At 43.3% G+C, this 27644-nt stretch overlaps 1 long non-coding RNA gene across 1 annotated transcript in view; it reads right to left on the bottom strand.

Annotated features, from left to right (window-relative positions):
• Window positions 1-27644, bottom strand: part of LOC141221145 (uncharacterized) — a 57009-nt gene that overhangs the window by 12906 nt on the left and 16459 nt on the right. The window contains exon 2 of the long non-coding RNA XR_012289194.1: window positions 23112-23140. This is a non-coding gene — a long non-coding RNA (uncharacterized lncRNA). The remainder of the gene's footprint in view (window positions 1-23111; window positions 23141-27644) is intronic.

Here is a 27644-nt window from a genome sequence, read left to right as displayed (position 1 = left end):
CCAAAAAACTTTGCGGGGATTGTCTGCCATGCATGAGCGATCCCCGCATGTTTTTTTTTGGGTGTCTAATAACCGTGAAACATCCGGGCGGGGACTCAAGCATGTCACTCGAGCACACGCAGTACATGGTGCATACCTGAGTACCCGATGCAAACTCAAGTAGCGAGCACTTGCGCTCAAGACTAATGACAACTTATTCAATATAATGACCTAATGTTATCAAATTCTGTGTCGTACCTCTGGGTTCAAAATGTTCACTATACACCTTAATAAAATCCTTGAGGGGTTTAGTTTCCAAAATGGGGTCACTTGTGGGGGAGCTCCACTGTTTAGGCACATCAGGGGCTCTCCAAACGCGACATGGTGTCCGCTAACAAATCAGGGGCTCTCCAAACGCGACATGGTGTCCGCTAACAAATTGAATGGAAAATCGGCTCAAATTGTTAGAGGACGCCATGTTGCGTTTGGAGATCCCCTGCGTGCCTAAACTTTGGAGCTCCCCCACAAGTGACCCCATTTTGGAAACTAGACCACCCAAGGCACCTATCTAGATGCATAGTCAGCACTTGGAACCCTTAGGTGCTTCACAAATTGATTCGTAAAAATGGAAAAGGATTTTTTTTCCACTTTTTCATTTTTACAAATCAATTTGTGAAGCACCTGGGGGTTCCAACTGCTCACTATGCATCTAGATAGCTGCCTTGGAGGGTCTAGTTTCCAAAATGAGGTCACTTGTGGGGGAGCTCCAATGTTTGGGCACACAAGGACTCTCCAAACGCAACATGGTGTCCGCTAACAAATTGTCGGCTCAAATTGTTAGCGGACACCATGTTGCGTTTGGAGAGCCCCTGTGTGCCCAAACATTGGAGCTCCCCCACAAGTGACCCCATTTTGTAAACTAGACCCCCCAAGGCACCTATCTAGATGCATAGTGAGCACTTGGAACCCCCAGGTGCTTCACAAATTGATTCATAAAAATGAAAAAGTGTTTTTTTTTTCACTTTTTCATTTTTACGAATCAATTTGTGAAGCACCTGGGGGTTCCAAGTGCTCACTATGAATCTAGATAGGTGCCTTTGGGGGTCTAGTTTCCAAAATGGGGTCACTTGTGGGGGAGCTCCAATGTTTGGGCACAAAGGGGCTCTCCAAACGCAACATGGCGTCCGCTAATTATTCAAGCAAATTTTACAATGAAAAAGTCAAATGGCGCTCCTTCCCTTCCGAGCCCTGCCGTGTGCCCAAACAGTGTTTTTTCCCACATATGGGGTATCTGCGTGCCCAGGGGAAATTGCACAACAAATTTTGCGGTCCATTTTTTATTACCCCTGTGAAAATAAAAAAAATTGGGTCTAAAGTAACATTTTTGTGAAAAGAGTTAAATGTTCATTTTTTTCTTCCACATTCCAAAAATTCCTGTGAAGCACCTGAAGGGTTAATAAACTTATTGAATGTGGTTTGGAGCACCTTGAGGGGTGCAGTTTTTAGAATGGTGTCACTTTTGGGTATTTTCTGCCATGAAGACCTCTCAAAGTGACTTCAAATGTGATGTGGTCCCTAAAAAAATGGTTTTGTAAATTTTGTTGAAAAAATTAGAAATCGCTGGTCAACTTTTAACCTTTATAGCTCCCTAACAGAAAAAAATTTTGGTTCCAAAATTGTGCTGATGTAAAGTAGACATGTGGGAAAATTCAAATTGTGAAAATTGCCAAATTTTCAACATTTTCACCAAATTTCCATTTTTTTCACAAATAAACGCAAGTGATATCGAAGAAATGTTACCACAATCATGAAGTACAATATGTCACGAAAAAAACAATCTCAGAATCAGGGGGATCCGTTGAAGCGTTCCAGAGTAATTACCTCATAAAGTGACAGGGGTCAGAATTGTAAAAATTGGCCTGGTCATTAACGTGCAAACCACCCTCGGGGGTTAAGGGGTTAAGTATGATCCCATTGAGATGCCAACTTGAATTTTGGTACAGATGTGGCTAGGAGCATAGGAGGTACATGTTATTTTTTTTGCAAATTTAATATTAGATTGATTTTTTGGAAATCCATTTTGAAATTTTGTGTTTGATTCCGCATGGGTAAAATATTAACAATATTAATAATCTTTATTTTTATATAGCGCTAACATATTTCACAGCACTTTACATACATTATCATCGCTGTCCCCACTGGGGCTCACAATCTAAATTCCCTATCAGTATGTCTTTGGAGTGTGGGAGGAAACCAGAGAACCCGGAAGAAACCCACGCAAACACGGGAAGAACATACAAACTCCTTGCAGATGTTGTCCTTGGTGGGATTTGAATCCAGGACCCCAGTGCTGCAAGGCTGCAGTGCTAACTATTGAGCCACCGTGCTTTTTCCACAGTAAGAGCTCAGGTGTGATCTATATGGCAACCTGCCCATATCCACTTAATTATGTGGGCAAAACTAAGAGAGAACTGAGGAGGAGAGTGAGTGAACATCTGGGTGACATCAGGAATGATCGACATACCCCACTGTCAAGACATATGAGAACAACACATCTGGGTGAAGTAGATGAAATTCTCTTTACAGTTATTGAGGTTGTGAAATCTAGCCCCAGAGGGTGCGATCAGGATAAGGACCTATTGAAACATGAATGTGAATGGACCTTTAGAGTGGATTCCCTTACCCCTAAGTGGATAAACAAACAAATTACATAGGCCTGTTTCTTATAACCATGAGACGTTATGATGGACCTTTGAATCGATTGGATTGTTTTGGCTGACCATATAAGCTAGTTTTTTGTCCCCTCATTGTGGGCTGCACAAATTCTTGTGTCTATTTTTTTATCTGGATTAGACTTCATCATTATATATAGTTTCTGCAGCTAGCACCTGTTCACACTTAGGATGTGCTGGTCAGTTTTCTTATTATATATTACTATAGGAGGTTGTAACTGCCTCCTGTCTGACCTGGCATTCCCCCCATTTAACCAGCAGGTGATGTATATTCTATTCTACCAGCCCATTTGAATTGTAGGTGTTTTAGCCCAGAAGTGACATGTTCTGTCCAGAGTTATAGGCTTGTAGCCCAAGAGAGGCACGTAGGCAGAGAAGTACCCATCAGACGGGAGGTCACCTTGCAGCGGTTGATGGGCACACATGAATTGGCCAATTTATGCGCTAAGAACCTCCGTTTATTGTAAGTAAAGTCCATTGAGTAATATCACAGTTTATATCAAACGTTTTTATTGTCTTTATGTATTTTGGCCATAATAGAGTGCTGCTGTGCTTTCTTTTCATATATCTTATTCAGTTTCTGCAGCTTGCACCTGTTCACATTTAGGATGTGCTGGTCAGTTCTTTTTACACATTTACACATATATATACAGTACAGACCAAAAGTTTGGACACACCTTCTCATTTATAGATTTTTCTGTATTTTCATGACTATGAAAATTGTACATTCACACTGAAGGCATCAAAACTATGAATTAACACATGTGGAATTATATACTTAACAAAAAAGTGTGAAACAACTGAAAATATGTCTTATATTCTAGGTTCTTCAAAGTAGTCACCTTTTGCTTTGATGACTGCTTTGCACACTCTTGGCATTCCCTTGATGAGCTTCAAGAGGTAGTCACCGGAAATGGTCTTCCAACAATCTTGAAGGAGTTCCCAGAGATGCTTAGCACTTGTTGGCCCTTTTGCCTTCACTCTGCGGTCCAGCTCACCCCAAACAAATCTTGATTGGGTTCAGGTCTGGTGACTGTGGAGGCCAGGTCATCTGGCGTAGCACCCCATCACTCTCCTTCTTGGTCAAATAGCCCTTACACAGCCTGGAGGTGTGTTTGGGGTCATTGTCCTGTTGAAAAATAAATGATGGTCCAGCTAAACGCAAACCGGATGGAATAGCATGCCGCTGCAAGATGCTGTGGTAGCCATGCTGGTTCAGTATGCCTTCAATTTTGAATAAATCCCCAACAGTGTCACCAGCAAAGCACCCCCACACCATCACACCTCCTCCTCCATGCTTCACGGTGGGAACTAGGCATGTAGAGTCTATGGCTGTGTGCACACGATACGTTTTTTATGCGTTTCCGCAGCTGCGGAAAAGCTGCGGAAACGCATTAAAAAAGCATGGTAGAAGGGCAGCAATGTTCCCCAATGGAAATCCGCATATGCTGTGCCCATGCTGCGGATTTTTCCGCAGCGTTTATGCTGCGCTCAAAACTCCGCAGCATGTCCATTAATTTTGCGGAAATGCGGCGTTTTCGTCGCCACTGACTTGCATTAGACCGCATGGATTACACATCACTGTATATGTAGATGCGTAATCCACGCGTTCTAATGTGCGGATGGTACCCGGGTGTAGATGAGAGGAGAGTCTCATCCACACCCAGGTACCATTAAAAAATCTGTAAAAAAAAGAATAAAATAAAAAATAAATGTATACTTACCTACTGTCGGCCCGCGTACCGCTCCTGCTTGGTTCCCGGCACTTTGCAGTGAGTTGAAGGACCTGCGCTGACGTCAGAGTCATGTGACAGGTCACGTGACGCTGACGTCGGCAGGTCTTTAAATTCAGTGTTGCCGGAAGGGAGAACGGAGTGAGCTGGACAGCGCGGGCCATCGGAGGGTAAAGTATACATTTATTTTTTATTTTTACCACTCTCTCGGGTCACACTATATAAATCCATACTGTTTGCATGGATTTATATAGTGTGACCTAGTTGTCAAGCACTTTCCAGGTGATGCTAAAATCGCCTGGAAAGCGCTTGTCAATCCACATGCGGAAACGCATGTGAATCCGCATGTATTCCGCAGGAAAAACGCATGCACAATCTGCATGCGTTTTTTCTGCCAGGGAGATGCAGAAATGATGCAGAAATTTTCTGCTTCATTTCTGCATCGTGTGCACATACCCTATCTGTTCACCTTTTCTGCGTCGCACAAAGATCTCAAATTTGGACTCATCAAACCAAAGCACAGATTTCTACTGGTCTAATGTCCATTCCTTGTGTTCTTTAGCCCAAACAAGTCTCTTCTGCTTGTTGCCTGTCTTTAGCAGTGGTTTCCTAGCAGCTATTTTACCATGATGGCCTGCTGCACAAAGTCTCCTCTTAACAGTTGTTGAAGAGATGTGTCTGCTGCTAGAACTCTGTGTGGCATTGACCTGGTCTCTAATCTGAGCTGCTGTTAACCTGCGATTTCTGAGGCTGATGACTCGGATAAACTTCTCCTCAGAAGCAGAGGTGACTCTCGGTCTTCCTTTTCTGGGGCGGTCCTCATATGAGCCAGTTTCTTTGTAGCGCTTGATGGTTTTTGCAACTGTACTTGGGGACACTTTCAAAGTTTTCCCAATTTTTCGCACTGACTGACCTTCATTTCTTAAAGTAATGATGGCCACTCGTTTTTCTTTACTTAGCTGCTTTTTTCTTGCCATAATACAAATTCTAGCAGTCTATTCAGTAGGACTATCAGCTGTGTATTCACCTGACTTCTGCACAACACAACGATGGTCCCAACCCCATTTATAAGGCAAGAAATCCCACTTATTAAACCTGACAGGGCACACCTGTGAAGTGAAAACCATTTCCGTTGACTACCTCTTGAAGCTCGTCAAGAGTGTGCAAAGCAGCCATCAAAGCAAAAGGTGGCTACTTTGAAGAACCTAGAATATATGACATATTTTCAGGTGTTTCAATCTTTTTTTGGTAAGTATATAATTCCACATGTGTTAATTCATAGTTTTGATGCCTTCAGTGTGAATGTACAATTTTCATAGTCATGAAAATACAGAAAAATATGTAAATGAGAAGGTGTGTCCAAACTTTTGGTCTGTAGTGTATATATATTTACAGATATACACACATACACATTTGATTGTCCTATATGGTCAATGGAGCTCCTCCTTGCTCTCCCCTCTTCTTGTCTTGTCCTCTACCCCTCCCTAAAAAAAGTTATTGTATCATCAGTCTTCATCATCCCCTTATTTTTAGTATAATTTTTTGCCTTGCCGCTCTGTAAATATATGTGATTATAAAATACTCTATCATATGTATAAGTATTGAAGGTGAGGTTTAGAGAGTAATTGCAATTTTATCTGTCTCTCAATTTCCCCGTTTATCAACCAATAGAGTAGTTGTGATAAATATGGTATCCACAGTTTTATCTTTGGCTATGTATATTGGTGGTCAGTGGTTGCGCTCCCGTTTGGAGCGAATCAGAGGGTTGGGCACACCTAAATTGGTTGTTGCTGTTATCCAGCGGAGTTTCTGGTCATGCACAGTACCGTGCGCTCCACAGTAGCAAGGAGAATGTCTGAGGCTGGATCGCACTGCTTCATCTGCACACGTTATTTCCGGTGTAAAGTTTCCGGTCATGTGCAGTACTGTGTGTTCCATAGCATTAAGGTGAGCATCCTGAGTCGGAACGCATCGCATCAGTGGGACGCGTCACTTCCTGCGGTGGCTGATAGGCGCGTACTCCGTGATAATGTATGGTGGTGGATGGGTTGCGCTTTCTGAGCTTTAAATGATCTTAGCCTGACTGCTTCATATGTGGTTTATATCAGGGCACACTGAGCGGCGATTATTGAGTAATGGGGGTTATATCTAGAGAGGGTCAAAGGGGCGGTTACACAGGAAGTTATCAAAATGATTGGGGAGGAGACTGTTTGAGAGGGAGCTCTATATAAAAGGACATGTAAACAAACTGCGGCCCACATAATAGATAGTGTGGGTAGGGGGTCTAAAGAGGAGGGCCAACCCCCATCTTCACACACAAGTGCCTACTCAAAACCATATATATATAAATAGGAGAACTATTGAGTATAATGGCATAAGAAGCTTTATTTCATAAATAATTCATTTAAAATTAGTACATCACATCAAAAATATGAAATATTATAAAGACAGAGACATACAGACAAATAGTCCCAATTTTTATTGCTGACCTCTACGAAGGGTCCATCCAAGGGGTCATAAAGCATACTAGTGCAGGGATAGAGAGAGAAGCAAGTGATCAAACGGCTTACATGCAATTATACTAAGTTCATGGAGCCCACTCTACCACAAGAGCTAAATTGCACCTCACTCACCGAGTAAAGGAGAGCCCAAGTCTGAGAGGAACGGCACAGGGACTGGTCAATGGCAAAAGAGAGCCTCGACGCACGTTTCGCCAGTGATTAACCTTGGCTTTCACAAGAGGCATGTGTGGTTGCGCTTTCAGGACCTTTAAATACGCCCCCAAGAGATCACGTGTATAGTCACGTGACTCTCCAATATGGCTGCCGAACATCAGATGAAAGGCGGCGTATGTGCTGCGGCTACCACCGCCTCCATGTGCGCGTCCCAGCCGTCATGACGTCAGCACGTGACCGGAAGTGCGGGTAAGCGATATTCCCGGCGACGCGCCGAAGGCTTATTGACAGCTGAGCGCAGCCATAGGGCGGGGGAGACCGGGCGCATGCGCACAACATCTGTGCACAGACAGGCATAGGGGGAAATAATAATATTCATGCATTGAACCTAATATCACATAAAGTATGAGGGATTATAGCACTCAATGATAATCATAAGGATGCTAGCAAACATCAAAATACAAAGGGGAAACATACATTATACAAAAATATATGTGCATATATTCTTTGCCATCTATCCAATCTATTACAGATATCAGGATGAGAGGGGTCCACAGACAAAGTTCGTCTCTACAAATGGTATGGGATAGACGGTTCTTAAGGCGCCATCAATTATACGAAAATATATATGCACAAATTCTTCACCATCTATCCAATATATTGCAGATGTCAGGATGGAAGGGGTCCACAGACAGAATACGTCTCTACAGATGGTATAGAGTAGACGGTTCCTAAAGTGCAATCACTATATAAAAGAAGTGAGTACAAAGAATAAGAACAAATAAAATTTTAAAAAATTAAGAATAAAAACATAGAACCATGGTCCCTAATTTAGGGACCATGGTTCTATGTTTTTATTTGTTCTTATTATTTGTACTCACTTCTTTTATATAGTGATTGCGCTTTAGAAACCGTCTACTCTATACCATTTGTAGAGACGAACTTTGTCTGTGGACCCCTCTCATCCTGATATCTGTAATAGATTGGATAGATGGCGAAGAATATATGCACATATATTTTGTATAATGTATGTTTCCCCTTTGCATTTTGATGTTTGCTAGCATACTTATGATTATCATTGAGTGCTATAATCCCTCATACTTTGTGATATTAGGTTCAATGCATGAATATTATTATGATCGGATGGCACTTTAATTTGCTACCACATTGATTCTTGGCAGTAGATTTGTCCATTACATACATATTTCCCCCTATGCCTGTCTGTGAGCAGATGTTGTGCTCATGCGCCCGGTCTCTCCCGCCCTATGGTAGCGCTCAGCTGTCAATAAGCCTTCAGCGCGTCGCCGGGAATAGCGCTTACCCGCACTTCCAGTCACGTGCCGAAGTCATGACGGCTGGGGCGCGCACATGGAGGCGGTGGTAGCAGCAGCACATGCGCAGCCTTTCATCTGATGTTCGGCGGCCATATTGGAGTCACGTGACAATACACATGATCTCTTGGGGGCATATTTAAAGGTCCTGAAAGCGCAACCACACACGTCTCTTGAGAAAGCCAAGGATAATCACCGGCGAAACGCGCGTCGAGGCTCTCTTTTGCCATTGACCAGTCCCTGTGCCGTTCCTCTCAGACTTGGGCTCTCCTTTACTCGGTGAGTGAGGTGCAATTTAGCTCTTGTGGTAGAGTGGGCTCCATGAACTTAGTATAATTGCATGTAAGCCGTTTGATCACTTGCTTCTCTCTCTATCCCTGCACTAGTATGCTTTATGACCCCTTGGATGGACCCTTCGTAGAGGTCAGCAATAAAAATTGGGACTATTTGTCTGCATGTCTCTGTCTTTATAATATTTCATATTTTTGATGTGATGTACTAATTTTAAATGAATTATTTATGAAATAAAGCTTCTTATGCCATTATACTCAATAGTTCTCCTATTTATGTATAAAAGGACATGTGTTGAATCAGACAGACATGCAAATATCCACCACATTTACCTGCCATCAGGCCTCCTGAAGAGCTAACAGGGCGAAACGTGTAGAGGCGATGTAGAGGATCTTTATCACACATTGATAAGTACTTTGTTTCTATCATGGTTTATTATCCTTGAAGTATAATTGCTCACATTGCTAAGGAAGATATTATTAAAGTCTCCTTATATGTATTCATAAATCGATATAAGTGTGATCCATATGGGCTGCTGGTGCAATTGGTTAAATCACATTTATATGGTCAATTTTGTCTCATGCACAGTGCACTTAAACTATGGTATAATCTTTTAAAATGTATAGGTCTGATCAACTAAATATTGATCTGCTATGGACCTGATTGTTATAGCACTATGAACTTTGAATCACTTCTCTTTCCATTATTATCAGTAAGATAGTGATTTCAAACAGAGGTGTGTGATAATGACACTACTTTAATTTCATATAATTTGATTGATTATCATTTGTTGCATTATGACTTACCCTTAGCACACTAGGAGTGATCTATGTATAGAAACAGAGCTTCCTGTTAGGAGATATAGACATTTATGCAACAAATAGAAAAATGAATAGCAGCACTCACCTTAGTCCTTTGGCTAAAAAGTCCTTTTTGTCATAGCATTCTGGACAATCATATGCAGCGGTCTATCGGAGGTGCAGCGGAGACAGCGGGGAGACGAGAGGACGACGGCCGTTTCGCGACTTACAAACGCTTCTACGGGTCCAAACTTTAAAGGAAGTGCAAAAGATTCTTCCTTTATAGGAGGAGTTTAGTATACATAATTAAAAGCTAATTAACATAAAAACATTCATTAAAAAAACATACAGATGCTATACAATATTCTATAAAAAGACTGCCATATCTAGCTTTTCATTTAGCCCTAGCGGGCCCTGGGCTTCTTCTTTTAATATCCATTTCCCTTCTCTTGCTAACAGGAAATGATTGTGATTTCCCCCTTGTATGGGGTATTTTAACTGTTCAATGCCTGGAAATTGCAGTACACGAGGGTTTGCATTGTGACATTCCCGAATGTGTTGAATCAATCTAGGTGAGCCTTTACCAGAGGAAATGGAATCATAGTGTTCTCTAAATCTGACAAATAAAGGGCGGATGGTTTTTCCGATATAATAGAATTTACATGGACAGTATAATATACACTGCTCAAAAAAATAGAGGGAACACTTAAACAACAGAATGTAACTCCAAGTAAATCAAGCTTCTGTGAAATCAAACTGTCCACTTAGGAAGCAACACTGATTAACAATCAATTTCACATGCTGTTGTGCAAATGGAATAGACAATAGATGGAAATTATTGGCAATTATCAAGACACCCTCAATAAAGGAGTGGTTCTGCAGGTGGGGACCACAGACCACATCTCAGTACCAATGCTTTCTGGCTGATGTTTTGGTCACTTTTGAATGTTAGTTGTGCTTTCACACTCGTGGTAGCATGAGACGGACTCTACAACCCACAGAAGTTGCTCAGGTAGTGCAGCTCATCCAGGATGACATATCAATGCGAGCTGTGGCAAGAAGGTTTGCTGTGTCTGTCAGCGTAGTGTCCAGAGTCTGGAGGTGCTACCAGGAGACAGGCCAGTACACCAGGAGACGTGGAGGGGGCCTTAGGAGGGCAACAACCCAGCAGCAGGACCGCTACCTCCGCCTTTGGTCAAGGAGGAACTGGAGGAGAACTGCCAGAGCCCTGCAAAATGACCTCCAGCAGGTCACAAATGTGCATGTGTCTGCACAAACGGTTAGAAACCGACTCCATGAGGATGGTATGAGGGCCCGAAGTCCACAGATGAGGGTTGTGCTCACAGCCCAACACCGTGCAGGACACTTGGCATTTGCCACAGAACACCAGGATTGGCAAAGTCACCACTGGCACCCTATGCTCTTCACAGATGTAAGCAGGTTCACATTGAGCACATGTGACAGAGTCTGGAGAAGCCGTGGAGAGCGATCTGCTGCCTGCAACATCCTTCAGCATGACCGATTTGGCAGTGGGTCAGTAATGGTGTGGGGTGGTATTTCTTTGGAGGGCAGCACAGCCCTCCATGTGCTCGCCAGAGGTAGCCTGACTGCCATTAGGTAATGAGATGAGATCCTCAGACCCCTTGTGAGACCATATGTTGGTGCAGTTGGCCCTGGGTTCCTCCTAATGCAGGACAATGCCAGACCTCATGTGGCTGGAGTGTGTCAGCAGTTCCTGCAAGATGAAGGCATTTAAGCTATGGACTGACCCGTCCGTTCCCCAGACTTGAATCTGATTGAGCACATCTGGGACATCATGTCTCGCTCCATCCACGAACGTGACTTTGCACCACAGACTGTCCAGGAGTTGGCGGATGCTTTAGTCCAGGTCTGGGAGGAGATCCCACAGGAGACCATCCTCAACCTCATCAGGAGCATGTCCAGGTGTTGTAGGGAGGTCATATAGGCACGTGCAGGCCACACACAATACTGAGCCTCATTTTGACTTGTTTTAAGGACATTACATCAAAGTTGGATCAGCCTGTAGTGTGTTTTTCCACTTTAATTTTGGGGGTGACTCCAAATCCAGGCCTCCATCGGTTAATAAATTTGATTTCCATTGGTGATTTATGTGTGATTTTGTTGTCAGCACATTCAGCTTTGTACAGAACAAAGTATTCAATGAGAAGATTTCATTCATTCAGATCATGTGTTGAGTGTTCCCTTTATTTTTTTGAGCAGTGTATATACCACATGTTTGGTCCTGCATGAGAAATTATTTTACTTCGTGCCATATAGCTCCTATTTTTAGATTTTTCCCTGTAATGTGTGCCTGGCAAAAAGAACAATTACCACACCTGTAATTTCCAGTCAACGAATTTTCTTCTAACTATGTCTTTTTTTCGGTAGTGCGTCTAAATCTATTATGTATCAATAAATCTCCCAAATTTTTATTCCTTTTATATGAAAAAAAGTAACAGCTACCAATATGCTACTTCATTATGACAGTGCACATCTTTCTCATACTAAAAGAACTGTACCATATAGTCAATACTTGAGCATAAGAAAAATTAACAATACTGATCAAGGTTTTTTGAAACAGGCAGAGGAACTAACAGGTTCTCTAGGAGAGGATAGATACCCAATTACACTACCGAGAGAAGCACAAGATAGAGCACACAAGAAAAAACAACATGAATTAATCAAACAACAACATAAAAATGCAAAAGTAGATTCTAACCAAAAGAGAAAATGTATTTTTAATTTTAAACAAAGTGCCAACACAGATCTAATACAGAATGCAGTAAGGAACAATTGGCATTTACTTGAAAGTGATCCGGATCTCTGTGATATAGCTTTGAACAAACCATTATTTTCATATAGAAGGAATAAATATTATATTATAATATTATACTGTCCATGTAAATTCTATTATATTGGAAAAACCATTTGTCAGATTTAGAGAACACTATGATTCCATTTCCTCTGGTAAAGGCTCACCTAGATTGATTCAACACATTCGGGAGTGTCACAATGCAAACCCTCGTGTACTGCAATTTCCAGGCATTGAACAGTTAAAATACCCCATACAAAGGGGAAATCACAATCAGTTCCTGTTAGCAAGAGAAGGGAAATGGATATTAAAAGCAGAAGCCCAGGGCCCGCTAGGGCTAAATGAAAACCTAGATATGGCAGTCTCTTTCTAAAATATTGTATAGCATCTGTATGTTTTTTTTAATGAATGTTTTTATGTTAATCAATTAACTTTTAATTATGTATACTAAACTCCTCCTATGTGTAGAAGCGCTTGTAAGACGCAAAACGGCCGTCGTCCTCTCGTCTCCCCGCTGTCTGCGCTGCACCTCCGATAGACCGCTGCATCGAAATAAAGGACTTTTTAGCCAAAGGACTAAGGTGAGTACTGCTATTCATTTTTCTACTTGTTGCATAGATGCCATCCTTTAGCCTTTGCACCACTATTATTGTCCTTTATCACTGCTGGTGTTCAGCTATATAAATATCACACAGTGGTGCCTGAAGATTTTTTCCATTCTCCTGTTGGATATAGACATTTGACTCGGGTCATCCAGGGCATCTGAGGGCTAGCCGCCGTGGAGCGGGGGCGCCGTAACGCTTTCCCGATAGGGTGCCAACCTCCGCTGTTAGGCAGGGAAATTGATAGGTGTTAAATTAGGGTCATTTAGATAGTCAATATACAGAATTTTGAGGTATTTGAAAAGTTTCTTTTGGGTAAGGGTATGTGCACACTGTCAGGAATGGCAGCGCTTTGAAAGCAGCATACTGATGCTGCGTCCAAAGCGCTGCACACAGGTAAATCCGCATGTGTTTATTGAACACATGCGGCGTCACCGCAGCCTATACATTATACTAGTAGAATTTCTTTTGCAGTATGGAAGAGAAATTCTACTAGTGTAATGTATAGTCTTCACAGACAGCAGCATGTCAATTTCTCTTGCGGAGACTAGCATTTCAGCAAGAGAAATTGACATGCTGCGGTCTGTGAAGACGTGTCGCATGTCCTTCTCCGCGGGTGAGCCGCAGGAGCAGACAGACGGATAGTGGGCATGGGATTTATATAAATCCCACCCACTATGCTGTAACATCTGGCCGCTGCAGATTGGAAGCAGACCAAGTGTGCTGCGTCCAATCCGCAGCAAACACTGACCGTGTGCATGCACCCTAACACTTTATGGTGTCTGTGTGTTCGTGGTCATATTTTTGACATTTTAAAAGCCCTCGTCAATAAAAATTTATGTTTTAACTGGTCCTATTATGATTCATAAATTAGCTTTTCGGGACATTTTTCTTAAATAAAATTCAGGAGCTTACAGGTCATCGCCCCTGGGTGACCCCGCGGCCATCTTTCGGCCCAGGGTCACCATGGAGACCATCGGCACAACGCCGATGGGCGCAGAGAGGGAGCTCCCTCCCTCTGTGAAACTCCTCGATGTCGCTGTCACTATTGATAGTAGCATCATAGGGGTTAAAAGCCCGCGATCAGTGCTAGCACTGATCATGGGCACTGCTACAGGGTGTCAGTCCTCATATAGAGCTAACACTCGCACTTGATCGCGGTGGCGGTCTCTGTGAGCCTGCCCGATGCGAGGAAGTATATGTAGGCGGTTTGCGGGATAGCAGCTCCCGTGGCGCCGTACATATACTGCTAGTCAGGAAAGGGTTAAAGAATCACAAAATAATGAAAAAAAAAACATGGTATGCGCTACCGATTCCAGACAATTTTGCATTCAAAAAGTTGAATGGCGTTCCTTCCCATTTGAGCCTTGCACCCGAACAGTAGATTTCCACAACATATGGGGTATCGGCAAACTTAGGAGAAATTGCACATCAAACTGTATGGTGCAATTTCTCCTGTTGCCCTTGTGAAAAAAAAAAAAATTGGGGTTAAAAGAACATTTTTTTTGTAAAAATTTGATTTTTTTTATTTTCACAGCTCAACTTTATAAACTTCTATGAAGAACCCGGGGGTTCAAGTTGCTCACCACACATCTGGATACATTCCTTGAGGGGTCTAGTTTCTATTGTTTAAGCACATCAGGGACTCTCCAAATGCGATATGGCGTCCGCTAGTGATCCCAGCAAATTTTGCATTCAAGAAGTCAAATAGTTATTTCCCTTCCGAACCCTGCCATGCGCCCAAACAGTAGTTTTCCATCACATATTGGTCATCGGTGTACTCAGGAAAAACTGCATAACAAATTGTAAAGTGCACTTCCTCCTGTTACCCTTGTGAAAATGCAAAATTTGGGGCTAAAAATTTTGTAGGGAAAAATGTGATTTTTTTTTTTTCATAAGTTATGTTATAAACTTCTGCGAAGTATTGGGGAATTCTAGGTGCTCGACACACATCTAGATACATTCCTTCAGGGGTTTAGTTTCCCAAATGGGTTGACTTGTGGGGGGTGGCTTTCCACTATTCAGACACACCAGGAACTCCCCAAACACCACATGGCATCCGCTAATGATGCCAGCCAATATTGCATTCAAAAACTCAAATGGCACGTCTGTTCCGAGACCTGATATTCGCACCAACAGTACTTTTCCTCCACATATGGGGTATTGGCGTACTCAGAAGAAACTGCACAGCAAATTGTATTGTGCATTTTCTTACCCTTGTGAAAATTCTACTGTGTCATGAAAGTTAGCCGCCATCTTAGGTATGATACGTCATACCTGAAGATATTCCCTATTGTCACACAGCTTCTACCATGTCAGATTTCTGCAGCCCCTGGTAAACAGAGCAATTCGCCCCCACCTCTGGAGATCAGTCTCCAGAAACGTTTTTGATATGGTAAATAGATGGGCCATTTTTTCTGTGTCCAAGAAGGACAGAGTCAGCTAGGCCCCAGGGGGGTAATTAACACCTTGATGTCACTGGAAACCAAAAGCAAACCATTTGTGCATGCCTGCAAACCTTTCCATTGTCCAGGAACCATGTGCTTTCTTTGTGGAAAATGGCCACCCAAAAGCTACAAGATACAGTATCAATTTCTAACCACACGATACAAGTTAGGGAACCCAAATAAAATGTATCATGTGAGGAAGGTGCCCGCGGACACAATCATGGGACTCATAAATCCCTGAGTGGCCTGGAAAGCTGGATATTTAGAAGAACCATATACAAGGTCTCAGGGGAGGCATGTTTAGAGTCAATGGCTTCCCCACAAGAGGAGGATCACGATGAGACCTCTGGTGATACGATGAGGTCACCCCAGGGAAAGTTATGGGTACTTTTCTAAAATGAAGCTAAAATGAGCATTGGTTGGGGGGCGGGTTTTAGTAAACTGACATCACCAAGAGTGGGCGTGACAGGACTTTAGTATAGCCGACAGTCAGAAACCCCCTCAGTTTGACCCAGGAGATGATGTGAACAACTCCTACCGTCGGGTCCAGGTATCTGAGTGGGAGGAGCACCTTTGCCATGTGCTACTGAGGCCTGGACGACTGCAACTAAGCTTGAACCTGTGGGATCGCAATCCTCCCTTGCACCACAAGAACGGTAACTGATTTATCGTTGTTATTCCTGTGTTTTGTACTTCTAATTGCTATATTTCTTATTCTGGCCAAAATACCATTGTATAGTTAATGGTATAGCCTTGTAATCTAGTGTATTCTTATAATCGATTAAATCATAAATTAATCGTGGGCTGTATCCTTTACTCTGCATATACGAATCCATTGGTCCGGAAACGCTTGGCTGAAACGCTACTGGGTTGGTTCCTGACCCGATACAAGTCTATTAACGGACCGGGCTTGTATCAAACGAGAACTGGTGGCAGCATACCATCTGGGGGATTTGAGGAAGGCTAGCAGTGACGGTCAGAGGTGTGGATATATATTACTGGCGCAGCCAGGGGAATATATATACCGCCCTCACTGAAGAGGGCCTCAAATACCCAGAGGGCTACAGGACGGCCTCTCCGGCGACCACTCACTCTAGGTGCAGTACCTTGACTGACCTGAGAGGCAAGGGGGCGCCAGAGAGTTGTGCCTGTATCGTGGCGTCACGGATTGGTGACGTGTAAGGGACAACACACCACCGTGCTTTCCCCCCCTGGTAGCAGCTTCCTGGCACCACTTACTCTAGGTGCAGTACCTTGACTCACCTGAGAGGTAAGGGGGAGCCAGAGAGCTGCACCCACCGGCCGGCTTTCATCAAATCTACATTTGGGGCTTAATGAACATTTTTGTGGGAAAAATGTGACTTTTTATTTTCACGGCTCTACATTATAAACTTCTGTGAAGCATCTGGAAGTTCAACGTGTTCAACACACATCTATATACATTCCATGAAACAGGGGCGGACATACCGTCGGTGCAGCTGCACGTGGGCTCGGAGGTGCAGGGGGGCCCTTGCAGGGTGGCTAATAATGAGGGCAATTGCCCTCATTATGAGCAGCGGGCAGGGAGCGATTGATGCATCTCCGTTGCCAACAGGAGATAAGATAATGGCTGTGGAGCTGCACGAATCCATCCTCTGCTTCCTGCCCAGTGCTTTCTCTCTCATACAGGCGCGCACGGCTTGATGACATCAGCATGTAGTGCGCGCCTGTGGTAGAGGACAATGAATGGAGTGGGGAGAGGACAATGAGGAGTGGGGGAGATTATAATGGGGGGGTGCAGAGAGGTCAATGATGGGGGTGGGGAGAGAACAATGAATGGAGTGAGGAGAGGCCTCAACTGTACTTGAGGACACTTTCAAAGTTTTCCCAATTTTTCAGACTGACTGAATATATATATACAGTACAGACCAAAAGTTTGGACACACCTTCTCATTTAAAGATTTTTCCACATTTTCATGACTTTGAAAATTGTATATTCACACTGAAGGCATCAAAACTATGAATTAACACACGTGGAATTATATACTAACAAAATAGTGTGAAACAACTGAAAATATGTCTTATATTCTAGGTTCTTCAAAGTAACCTTTTGCTTTGATGGCTGCTTTGCACACTCTTGGCATTCTCTTGATGAGCTTCAAGAGGTAGTCGCCCAAAATGGTTTTCACTTCACAGATGTGCCCTGTCAGGTTTAATAAGTGGGATTTCTTGCCTTATAAATGGGGTTGGGACCATCAGTTGTGTTGTGCAGAAGTCAGGTGGATATACAGCTGATAGTCCTACTGAATGGACTGTTAGAATTTGTATTATGGCAAGAAAAAAGCAGCTAAGTAAAGAAAAAGGAGTGGCCATCATTACTTTAAGAAATGAAGGTCAGTCAGTCCGAAAAATTGGGCAAACTTTGAAAGTGTCCCCAAGTGCAGTTGCAAAAACCATCAAGCGCTACAAAGAAAATGGCTCACATGAGGACCACCACAGGAAAGGAAGACCAAGAGTCACCTCTGCTTCTGAGGAGAAGTTTATCCGAGTCACCAGCCTCAAAAATCGCAGGTTAACAGCAGCTCAGATTAGAGACCAGGTCAATGCCACACAGAGTTCTAGCAGCAACATCTCTACAACAACTGTTAAGAGGAGACTTTTTGCAGCAGGCCTTCATGGTAAAATAGCTGCTAGGAAACCACTGCTAAGGACAGGCAACGAGCAGAAGAGACTTGTTTGGGCTAAAGAACACAAGGAATGGACATTAGACCAGTGGAAATCTGTGCTTTGGTCTGATGAGTCCAAATTTGAGATCTTTGGTTCCAACCACCGTGTCTTTGTGCGACGCAGAAAAGGTGAACGGATGGACTCTACATGCCTGGTTCCCACCGTGAAGCATGGAGGAGAAGGTGTGATGGTGTGGGGGTGCTTTGCTGGTGACACTGTTGGGGATTTATTCAAAATTGAAGGCATACTGAACCAGCATGGCTACCACAGCATCTTGCAGCGGCAAATTATTCCATCCGATTTACGTTTAGCTGGACCATCATTTATTTTTCAACAGGACAATGACCCCAAACATACCTCCAGGCTGTGTAAGGGCTATTTGACCAAGAAGGAGAGTGATGGGGCGCTACGCCAGATGACCTGGCCTCCACAGTCACCAGACCTAATCCCAATCAAGATGGTTTGGGGTGAGCTGGACCGCAGAGTGAAGGTAAAAGGGCCAACAAGTGCTAAGTATCTCTGGGAACTCCTTCAAGATTGTTGAAAGACCATTTCCGGTGACTACCTCTTGAAGCTCATCAAGAGAATGCCAAGAGTGTGTAAAGCAGTCATCAAAGCAAAAGGTGGCTACTTTGAAGAACCTAGAATATAAGACATATTTTCAGGTGTTTCACACTTTTTTGCTAAGTATATAATTCCACATGTGTTAATTCATAGTTTTGATGCCTTCAGTGTGAATGTACAATTTTCATAGTCATGAAAATACAGAAAAATCTATAAATGAGGTGTGTCCAAACTTTTGGTCTGTACTGTATAACAAGTGTATTCTTGTTATTTCTGTTAGTCACAGTGCCCTCTTTTATTACATATATAAAATGCCATAAAAGGAGGGGTTCTAGGCACATTTCTTGCACAGGGTCCCCAAGATGTCAGTGTTCGCCCCCGCCTTGAATGGTCTAGTTTATGGAGGTTTCCATTTTTAAATCACATCAGGGGGTCTCCAAAAGTGACATGGCGTCCGCAGTCGATTCCATCCATTTTTTGCATTCAAAAAGTCAAACAGTGCTCCTTCCCTTCCGAGCCGCTGTGCGACAAAACAGTAGCTTTCCCCCACATATGTGTTATTGGCGCACTCAGGAGAAATAGCACAAAATATTTTGGAGTCCATTTGTGAAAATAAAAAATTTGGGGCTAAAGTTACAAATTTTAGAAAAAAAATAAAATGTTAATTTTTTTCCTTCCACATTAATTCTTGTGATGCATTAATTCCTGCGAAGGGATAAACTTCTTGAATGTGGTTTTGAGGACTTTGAGGCGTGTAATTTTTAGGCCCTGTTCACACATGTTGTTTTTTTATGTCAAAAATCTGCAGCAAAACTGATCTCTGGAAGGAAATCAGCTGGGTCAAAAACAGAGGTTTTGCTGCATTATTTATGTTGTTTTGGTGCGTTTTTGGATTTTTTTTTTGCAGAATTATCTCTTGTTCATGCTTTGTCTCTTTTATGCATGTAAATTAAGTACAGTGAAAAAAAAAATCTCATTCTGGTTTTGGCATAATAGTGGGGGAGGTAAATTGTTCAGGATTCATACTCATACGTCCAAGGTTGTAAAGGGGTTAAGGGTATAAAAATTAAAGGTTTGAAAATTGCGACATTTTCACCAAATTTCCATTTTTTTCACAAATAAACGCAAGTCATATTGAACAAATTTTACCACTAACGTGAAGTACAATACGTCATGAAAAAACAATCTCAGAATCAGTGGGATCCGTTGAAGCGTTCCAGAGTAATTACCTCATAAAGTGGTCAGAATTGTAAAAATTGGGCTGGCAGAAAGATGAAAACAAGCTTGGGGGGTGAAGGGGTTAAATAAAATTTGGTGAGATCATGGTCAAATGACCTTGATGTCACCAAACGTCCTTAGGAAGTCTTAACCTCGGAATAAAAACGCTGGTGACCTCTAAGGCTATGTGCCCACGATGCAGAAATGCTCAGGATTTTTCCCGAGCGTTTCTGCATCTCCCTGGCAGAAAAAAACACATGCGGATTGTACATGTGGATTGTACATGCGGATTGTACATGCGGATTGTACATGCGGATTGTACATGCGGAATGTACATGCGGATTGTACATGCGGATTGTACATGCGGATTGTACATGCGGATTGTACATGCGGAATGTACATGCGGATTGTACATGTGGATTGTACATGCGGATTGTACATGCGGATTGTACATGCGGAATGTACATGCGGATTGTACATGCGGATTGTACATGCGGATTGTACATGCAGATTGTACATGCGGATTGTACATGCGGATTGTACATGCGGTTTTCCTGCCAGGTACATGCGGAAGTGAAGTGTTCTTCACTGGCATTTCCACATGCGGGTTGTCAAGCGCTTTCCAAGCGATTTTAGCATCACTTGGAAAGTGCTTGTCAACTTGGTCACACTATATGAATCCATGCAACCGGCATATAGTGTGACCCGAGAGAATGTCAAAAAATAAACAAATAAATATATACTTACCCTCCGATGGCCCATGCTGGCTTGCTTCACCGTCCCGACTGCTGGCAGTGGTAAACTGAAGGACTTGCCGACGTCAGCGTCGCGTGACCCGTCACATGACTGTGACGTCAGCGCAGGTCCTTCATTCCATCGCGAACTGCCACCAAGCAAGGAGGAGCGCGCCGCGGGCCGCCAGAAGGTAAGTATCATATTTATTTTTTATTTTATTCTTTTTTTCACAGTTTCTATGGTACCCGGGTCCGGAGGAGAGTCTCCTCTTCTCTAGACCTGGGTACCAGCCGTACATTAGAACGCATGGAATGTGCATCTACATACAGTTATATGAAAAAGTTTGGGCACCCCTATTAATCTTAAGCTTAATGTTTTATAAAAATTGGTGTTTTTGCAACAGCTATTTCAGTTTGATATATGTAATAACTGTTGGACACAGTAATGTTTCTGCCTTGAAATGAGGTTTATTGTACTTACAGAAAATGTGCAATCTGCATTCAAACAAAATTTGACAGGTGCATAAGTATGGGCACCTCACCAGAAAAGTGACATTAATATTTAGTAAATCCTCCTTTTGCAAAAATAACAGCCTCTAGTCGCTTCCTGTAGCTTTTAATGATTTCCTGGATCCTGGATGAAGGTATTTTTGACCATTCCTCTTTACAAAACAATTCCAGTTCAGTTAAGTTTGATGGTCGCCGAGCATGGACAGCCCTCTTCAAATGATCCCACAGATGTTCAATGATATTCAGGTCTGGGGACTGGGATGGCCATTCCAGAACATTGTAATTGTTCCTCTGCATGAATGCCTGAGTAGATTTGGAGCGGTGTTTTGGATCATTGTCTTGCTGAAAGATCCATCCCCTGCGTAACTTCAACTTTGTCACTGATTCTTGAACATTATTGTCAAGAATCTGCTGATACTGAGTGGAATCCATGCGTCCCTCAACTTTAACAAGATTCCCGGTGATGGCATTGGCCACACAGCCCCAAAGCATGATGGAACCTCCACCAAATTTTACTGTGGGTAGCAAGTGTTTTTCTTGGAATGCTGTGTTTTTTTGCCGCCATGCATAACGCCTTTTTGTATGACCAAACAACTCAATCTTGGTTTCATCAGTCCACAGGACCTTCTTCCAAAAAGAAATTGGCTTCTCCAAATGTGCTTTTGCATACCTCAGCCGACTCTGTTTGTGGCGTGCTTGCAGAAACGGCTTCTTTCGCATCACTCTCCCATACAGCTTCTCCTTGTGCAAAGTGCGTTGTATAGTTGACCGATGCACAGTAACACCATCTGCAGCAAGTTGATGCTGCAGCTCTCTGGAGGTGGTCTGAGGATTGTCCTTGACTGATCTCACCATTCTTCTTCTCTGCCTTTCTGATGTTTTTCTTGGCCTGCCACTTCTGGCCTTAACAAGAACTGTCCCTGTGTTCTTCCATTTCCTTACTATGTTCCTCACAGTGGAAACTGACAGGTTAAATCTCTGAGACAGCTTTTTGTATCCTTCCCCTGAACAACTATGTTGAATAATCTTTGTTTTCAGATCATTTGGCAGTTGTTTTGAGGAGCCCATGATGCCACTCTTCAGAGGAGATTCAAACAGGAGAACAACTTGCAAGTGGCGACTTTAAGTAGCTTTTCTCATGATTGCATACACCTGGCTATGAAGTTCAAAGCTCAATGAGGTTACAAAACCAAAAAAAGTGCTTTAGTAAGTCAGTAAAAAGTAGGTAGGAGTATTTAAAACAAGAAAATGATAAGGGTGCCCATACTTATGCACCTGTCAAATTTTGTTTGAATGCAGATTGCACATTTTCTGTTAGTACAATAAACCTCATTTCAAGGCAGAAACATTACTGTGTCCAACAGTTATTACATATATCAAACTGAAATAGCTGTTGCAAAAACACCAATTTTTATAAAACATTAAGCTTAAGATTAATAGGGGTGCCCAAACTTTTTCATATAACTGTATACAGTGATGCGTAATCCATTTGTTCTAATGCAAGTCAATGGCGGCGAAAACGTAGCACTTCCGCAAAATAATTGGTAGTGCTGCGTTTTTTTCCGCAATGATAATCCACAGCGGAAATTTCTGCAGCATGTGCACAGCACGTGCGGATTATCATTGGGGAACATGGCAGGCCTTCTACCATGCGTTTTTTAAGCATTTCTGCAGCGTTTTTGCCGCTGCGGAAACACTTAAAAAACGCATCGTGGGCACACAACCGACGAGAGTTGGGGTCTTGGTCAATTGCCCAGTTTGCTCTCCACCCACTTTAATGCTGGCCTTAACTGTAACTAGGGCTTATTTTTGGGGATTATATTTCAAGCATACGCCAAAAACTCTGTAAAATCATGCAAAGGCTTATTTTAGGTGTAGGTTTTATATCCAGGAAAACACAGTATTTATAAAGATATTGTCCTAGTAATGGACATAAGAGAATGAAATCAGACTTACCCTCTTCTGTGCCGTTTAAGCTTTGTCTGCTGAAGAAAAAAAAATGTCAAGTATTTAGGATTTACACAGAGAGTGATACTACGCATCAAACACGTTCCTCCAACCTGGCCCAAACAGGTTCTGGGCAATAGAACTGTCACCAAATTGAGTTATTAGAAAATTTTCTGCGCAGAAAAAATCCTGACCATGTGCACAGAACTTGCAGAATGTCATAGGAAGTCATGGGAAAAGGTATGCAATGCGTTTCTGGAGCGTTTATGCGCTGCAAATACGCAACAAAAAACGCACCAAAAAAGCATCGTGGGCACACAGCCGAATAACTTGTGTTTTTGAAGGGTTATATAACCCTGAGCCACTGATCTCACACCATAATTACAGAAAAAGTGATGCCCTGCATCAAATTCAGGTAATTCCAGCCTAGTCCAAATGGGTTCTGGGTATCAAAAATGGCATCAAAGTAGGCAATTAGCCAGTTTTCACAGATTTGAATAAGTATCTGGTGTTGCTAAATGGTTGAATGAATATTGGTCTTACATCACCAGCACACAGAAGAGGAACACCCATATTATAATCAATTTCCTTCAGGATGGTCAAAGTGGTTACTGATCTGAAAAGCTGGCATCAAAGTGGACAAAAATTGTAACTTTGTACTGATTTGAAGAAGTTACTGGTTTATTTTTAGAGTTAGAGGGGTTGTCCGGCCTTAGGTTACAAGTCTGAAGTCACTGCATGTGATTGCAGACTTGTGAATCCTCACAATGCACACACTGCTCACTGTGAGGATCCTCCGGTGCCAGCGCCATTAGTGGGCAGTCATGTGACCACAAGTATGCAAATTGCATACTTCCAGCCACTTTCTGACTAGATTGTATCCAGCCTCACTTAATACACTTGCATTGAGGGAGGTCACGCTCATATAGTCAGGATATGGCTGAAGTATGCAAATTACACATGACCGCCAACTCCTTGTGCCGCCATCGGAGAAATCTTACAGTGAGCAATATTTGCGATGTGAGGATTCACAAGTCTGCAGGTACATACAGTAGCCTAAGGCCGGACAACCCCTTAAACTCTAAAAAAAACTAAATCAGTAACTTATTCAACCCACGACAAAGTTGAAATTTGCCCACCTTGATGCCAGCTTTTCTGATTAATAACCACTTTGGCCATCCAGAAGGAAACTGTGATGTGGGTCTTCCTCTTCTGTGTGGTGGTGCAGTAAAACCAGTAGTACTAAGTCATACAACCATTTGCCCACTTTGATGCCAGTTCACATGCCCAGAACCCATTTGGGCCATGCTGGAGTGACCTGAATCTCATGCAGGGCATCACTATTGTATAACAGTGATGTGAGATCACTGGCCCACAGTTATTTAAAAGGGGTACCCCAGGGAGATAGACATTTATTTTGGACTGTTCCTGCACTCAAATTATAAAGAGGAGATGCCCAGTGCAGATACATAATCTTTTTAACCCTTTTAATTCCGTGACAGGATCTGCTCTTTCACTGCTACCCCCTCCCGCCTGGGTCATTACATCATACACTAAGTGCTGCTCCCGCATGTAGGGAACAGGTAGCCTGAGGAGAGGAGGCGAGGCAACTCCCGTTGTCGTCAGGGAAACAACTATTAGACTGGGTAATAACAGCGAGGAGCTGCACACTGCTGTAATGTCCCAGACAGAGGGGTGAGCAGTGCAGTGAAAAGCAGCGCCTGTCACACCAGCCCCATAATGTCTCCCTGTCTGCAGTCCCAGGTGAGGGGACATGTCGAGGGCATCGCCTGCTCACAGCTTCTAATAGCAGCCCCTTGATAATGTCTCATTCACAGGGCTACTAGCAGGGAGCAGGAGTTATAAAGATTATTATAGCGCGCTGGGCATATCATCTTTATAGTGTATGAGTGCAGGAACAGTACAACTTTTTTTTTTTTTATCTCCCCGGAGTACCCCTTTAACCAATTAAAAAAAGTAACTTATGCAAATCTGTAAAAATAAGCTAATTGCCGACTTTGATGTCAGTCCTGATGCACAGAACCCGTTTAAGCTGGGCTAGAGAATTTATGTTTGATGAAGGGCATCCCTATATGTGTAACAGTGGTGTGAGATCAGTGAACCAAAGTAATTTAACCCCTAAAAATACCAGTTCTAATGCTTGAGACAAGTTAAAGTGACCTGATTTTGACTCGGACCATCACTATTGTGGGGAGTTCACACTACATACCATATAATGTATACATAGCACTATACTATATACCAGTGTTTCCCAAACTCCAGTCCTCATGGCCCCCACAGGTCATGTTTTCAGGATCTCCTTAGTATTGCACAGGTTAGAGAATTCATGATGCCTTGATAGTAATTCCATCACCTGTGCAATACTAAGAAGATCCTGAAAACATGACCTGTGGGGGCCATGAGGACTGGAGTTTGGGAAACATTGCTATATACCATCATCTAGTAGACACCTCGTAGTGTAAAACTGTACCTGTGTATATAATATGCAGTGGGGAGTTCACACTATATACTAATGTATACATACTCTATACTATATATTATTGTATAGTATATAGCTCAGAGTGAAGCTTTGCATGTGTACATCATATTTAGTGGGGCATTCACACTATATCTTGTATACAAAGTGCTATACCACATACTATCACATAGTATATACCTCATTGTGTAAAGCTGTGCCTGTGCATATAATATATAGTGGGGAGTTCACACTATATACTACATATTGTATACATAGCTCCATACTGTATACTATTTGTCAGGAAATATAAAAAATATCTCTCTCTCCAAGCCCCTCATCCCCACAAACCCTATACCATAGTAAGGAGTAAAGCTGACAATCTAAAAAGCTGCTTCAATGTAAAGTGGCAGTGCACACAAGAAGTGCCAAACTTAATTATTCAGGCTAATTACCATAAGAAATGGAGCCCTTAGTAAAAGACACATGCGATGAATAGACACCTTGAAACATATGGACTAGAGCAGGGGTCCTCAAACTACGGCCCGCGGAGGATTTTTATCCGGCCCGCCGAGCTGGGGGCAGAGGAGAGCGGTGCCAGCGCCCGCCCTTCCCCCCGCTTGCTCATGGCCCCGGCAGCCGGATACTTACCTCTCGTGCCTCCGCAGATCCACTGTCTTCCTGGAGCATGCTCCCTGTGACGTGTCAGGTCAGAGGGTGCGGTGACGTCTTTACACCGTGCCCTCCCCTGAGCCATCACAGGCAGCGCAGAGCAGGATGAGGCCGGCAACGCTGGAGTCCGGAATTGAGCAGCTGCAGCAGGTGAGGAGGAGGGAGGTGAGAATTGCATTTTTTTTTTAATGTATGGAGGCATGGGACATAATATTAAGGGTGACATCCTGCATGGGGCATTATATGGGGGAGGGGTGACATGCTGCATGAGGCATTATATGGGGGGGGTGACATCCTGAATGGGGCATTATAACGACAGGGGAGTGATATCCTGCATGGGGCATTATATGGGGGGGTGACATGCTGCATGGGGCATTATATGGGGGAGTGACATGCTGCATGGGGCATTATATGGGGGAGTGACATGCTGCATGGGGCATTATATGGGGGGGTGACATGCTGCATGGGGCATTATATGGGGGAGTGACATGCTGCATGGGGTATTATATGGGGGGGGTGACATCCTGAAAGGGGCATTATAACGACAGGGGAGTGATATCCTGCGTGGCGCATTATATGGGGGGGTGACATCCTGAATGGGGCATTATAACGACAGGGGAGTGACATCCTGCATGGGGCATTATATGGGGGGGGGGGTGACATCCTGCATGGGGCATTATAACGACAGGGGAGTGACATCCTGCATGGGGCATTATATGGGGGGATGATATCCTGAATGGGGCATTATAACGACAGGGGAGTGACATCCTGCATGGGGCATTATATGGGGGGGGGGTGACATCCTGCATGGGGCATTATAACGACAGGGGAGTGACATCCTGCATGGGGCATTATATGGGGGGATGATATCCTGAATGGGGCATTATAACAACAGGGGAGTGACATCCTGCATGGGGCATTATATGGGGGGGGTGACATCCTGAATGGGGCATTATAACAACAAGGGAGTGATATCCTGCATGGGGCATTATATGGGGGGGTGACATGCTGCATGGGGCATTATATGGGGGGGTGACATCCTGCATGGGGTATTATATGGGGGAGTGACATGCTGCATGGGGTATTATATGGGGGGTGACATCCTGAAAGGGGCATTATAACGACAGGGGAGTGATATCCTGCGTGGCGCATTATATGGGGGGGTGACATCCTGCATGGGGCATTATAACGACAGGGGAGTGACATCCTGCATGGGGCATTATATGGGGGGGGTGACATCCTGCATGGGGCATTATAAAGACAGGGGAGTGATATCTTGCATGGGGCATTATATGGTGGGAGAAAGGGACATCCTGCATGGGGCATTATATGGGGGTGACACCCGGAATGGGGCATTATAACGACAGGGGAGTGACATCCTGCATGGGGCATTA

The sequence above is a fragment of the Phyllobates terribilis genome, unplaced genomic scaffold, assembly GCF_046119375.1.
Source record: "Phyllobates terribilis strain yellow unplaced genomic scaffold, ASM4611937v1 Scaffold_322__1_contigs__length_2175068, whole genome shotgun sequence".
NCBI classification, from domain to species: domain Eukaryota; kingdom Metazoa; phylum Chordata; class Amphibia; order Anura; family Dendrobatidae; genus Phyllobates; species Phyllobates terribilis.
The sequence above is the reverse complement of the archived record's forward strand: the minus strand, read 5'-3'. Positions and strand labels throughout refer to the sequence as shown.